Below are 2950 nucleotides of genomic sequence, written 5' to 3'. Positions count from 1 at the left end.
ATATTTTATATAAAATTGGGAACAAAATCAGGAAACAATTTAATTTGAATACTCACTTTTAAATAAAAAACATTAATACACGTAAATGTAAGAGCACTTTTAGAAGAGATTCCAAATATAATATAGAAATGTATGAAATATCCACAATGTAAACTAGTTTATATAACTAATTGTGCAATCCTGTATAAATAAAGGATATTATTATTATCCATATTTGAAAGTTAGCAGGTGCGCCTCCAATCTTATTAAAATTAGATGTTAGATCCGCTCGCATATACTCGCATACGTAACATCTAACAACATGGTCCCTTGAGGATCCGTGTTAGAATAGGTCCTCAATACCCCCCCCCCCCCCCCCCCGGGATCCGGGTTAGAATCAGTGGCGAGGCAGCTGCCTCGGTAAAAAAAAAACACCTTTTACGTTGTTAAAATGTCGATAGCTTCTGGGGGGAGCAGCCCCCCAGACCCCCTGCCTCGGTAATATTCGAACCCAAGCTACACCTATGAGAATAGGTCCTCAGTATCCCCTTGCTTGTCGTAAGAGGCGACGAAATGGGGCGCGGTCCTTCGGACGAGACCGCAAAAAACCGAGGTTCCGTGTCACAGCAAGTGTGGCACGATAAAGACCCCTCCCTGCTCAATGGTCCTAATCGCCGAGCATATAGGCCTAAATTTTGCAGTCCTTCACCGGCAGTAGTGGCGTCTCCATATGAGTAAAATATTCTCGAGAGGGACGTTAAACAATATACAACCAATCAATCAATCAATCTAACAACATTACGGAGGGATGAAATGACAGGTTTTCGCGGGGGGGGGTGGGGGGGGACAGGTTTTTGCGGGGAGGGCACAACGTAAGAACCGAGTCTCAGTGTTTCAGCGATCCTATTTCTAGAAGATTGGTGTTTTCTGTAAACAAAGAAAAAAATGACATGAATCTTTGGATTTCACACAAAAACATTGGGGAGTGTCGATGATAGTGCGTCTGTATTATAAATCAAAATATGTCTAGGTTTGGTGTGGATGGTATTTAATTAATGTACGTTTACGATATATTTATACATTTTGGAATGTTTGTTACCATACATATAGAGATAGTTTCCCTTGCTTAAAAATCTATATAAAAAAAATAATAATAATAAATAAAAAAAAAAACACACCAAAAACAAAACAAAACAAAACAAAACCAAAAAAAAAAACCAAAAAAAATTCCGTTTAATTTTATTCAGGTGTAAAATATCACTACATGTCAGGATTATGAATCTAAAATCACAAATTGAAACCTGACATAATCTACAACACTGTGCATGCAATTATAACAATTAAAGATTAAGTGACATATACTGATAACCCATTAATACACCCCCCCCCTTCCCCGTACAAGCTGAAAATAGCTTCTGTCCAATGGAGTCCTTTATATAATTACGTAACAAATAGGCTTCACAGACAGAAACAGTCAACAACACAAGGCTAGCACTGGAATTTTGGCAGATTCTGATTAATAGTTCAAAATGACATGTTTATGATAGAAGGCTAGACTTTAATAACCAAAAAAAAAAAAATGATAAACATTAACAAGTCTGGACATAACGTCACGTAATATCGCGTGCCTTGAAAACATTCTTAAAACTGACATTAGGTATGAACGACTTTTTCGAAAATATTGAAACTGTATTTGGAAATAATATTCACCATTGCCAAACTTGAAACTTTTTCTCTCCATTTCTTGAAAGTGCCCTGGGGTCATCCCAAACCGTATATTTATTAATTACTGAAATATATTTAAAACAGTTGAGGATCTGATCCCTATATATATTCCTGCTGCACATATCAGGCTAATGACGGACAAAACAACCTCGTATTTTTTTTTTTTTTTACAGTTCAAATATCCTTAAAATGCCTCTCAAGGTGAAAAAGAACATTCCGAAACCTTATCGCAGATCTGATGGACACCACCAATCATCTCCCAAAAGGGTGACTGGGCTACTGCATAAAATGTAAGACGAGTTCTGTAGGGGTTTCTATAGTTAATCTTCGTTTTTCAACCCCCAATCCCCCCCCCCCTTTCCCCCGGGAGAGAATGAAAATTTTGAAACTTTATTGCAGATCGAAAATACACAGCAATTATCTTTTAAAAGATGATATGACTATTTACTGCGTAAAATGTAATAGGAGCCCTGGGAACCAGGGAGGTGGGAGCTATAAAAAAAAAATTGTCCTTTCACTCCAATATGGTTCCAAGGATGAAAATGAACATTCCGATAATTCATTGCACATTTACAGGACACCACCCATCATCTCCCAGGGATCATTTGACAACTGCATATACTATTCGTAGGCACTGTGACGTAATGAGGCCTCGACGAGGAGTTTGGTACTTAAAATAGGCTAACTCTTGCGCAAAAAAAGATAGAAAATATCAAATATGGGAAAGCGGGACGATAGACCAAACATATCTACGAAGAGACCGTTGGTGCCGGAAATATCTCTGTCTTTAGTAGTGTCCGCGAGGTATATTAATTTATAAAACATGAGATATTAGTACCGTATTGCCCGGGAATCAAAAGATTTTTGCAAGATCGGTAAGTATATTCAATATAGGCTAAACAAGCACAAGGCCAGGGCACGTGGGAAGTCATTCCGCAGCGCAGGAATGACCAAAACTAGCCTACTACGGTACCATTTACAGAAATTACCAAAAAAATGACAAAAATTACCGAGAGAGGAGCTAAAATGACCTCAGTAATACATGACATCTACTATCATATTCACAGTAAAAAATTTGGTCCCTCCTTTGACGACTTCAATCATTTTTAATTTCGGTCATATCTTTGGTATTTTCTGTGAACGTTTGTAATTTCGGACATTATATGTAACAATCCTACTATTCATTCCACAATGAAGACCAGTGGGCCTAGATTTTTAATTTGATACACGTATAAACTTAACACTG

The 2950-nt window shown here is 37.5% G+C and overlaps 1 long non-coding RNA gene across 2 annotated transcripts in view; it reads left to right on the top strand.

The window, feature by feature from the left end:
• Positions 1 to 2342: 2342 nt before the first annotated feature.
• Positions 2343 to 2950, top strand: part of LOC125652107 (uncharacterized) — a 7745-nt gene continuing 7137 nt past the window's right edge. The window contains exon 1 of one of the 2 annotated variants that reach the window (XR_008798184.1): positions 2343 to 2579. This is a non-coding gene — a long non-coding RNA (uncharacterized LOC125652107). The remainder of the gene's footprint in view (positions 2580 to 2950) is intronic. The other variant, XR_008798185.1, reaches the window with a different exon arrangement.

This window comes from Ostrea edulis, chromosome 8 (genome assembly GCF_947568905.1).
Source record: "Ostrea edulis chromosome 8, xbOstEdul1.1, whole genome shotgun sequence".
Taxonomy (NCBI): Eukaryota; Metazoa; Mollusca; class Bivalvia; order Ostreida; family Ostreidae; genus Ostrea; species Ostrea edulis.
The sequence above is the reverse complement of the archived record's forward strand: the minus strand, read 5'-3'. Positions and strand labels throughout refer to the sequence as shown.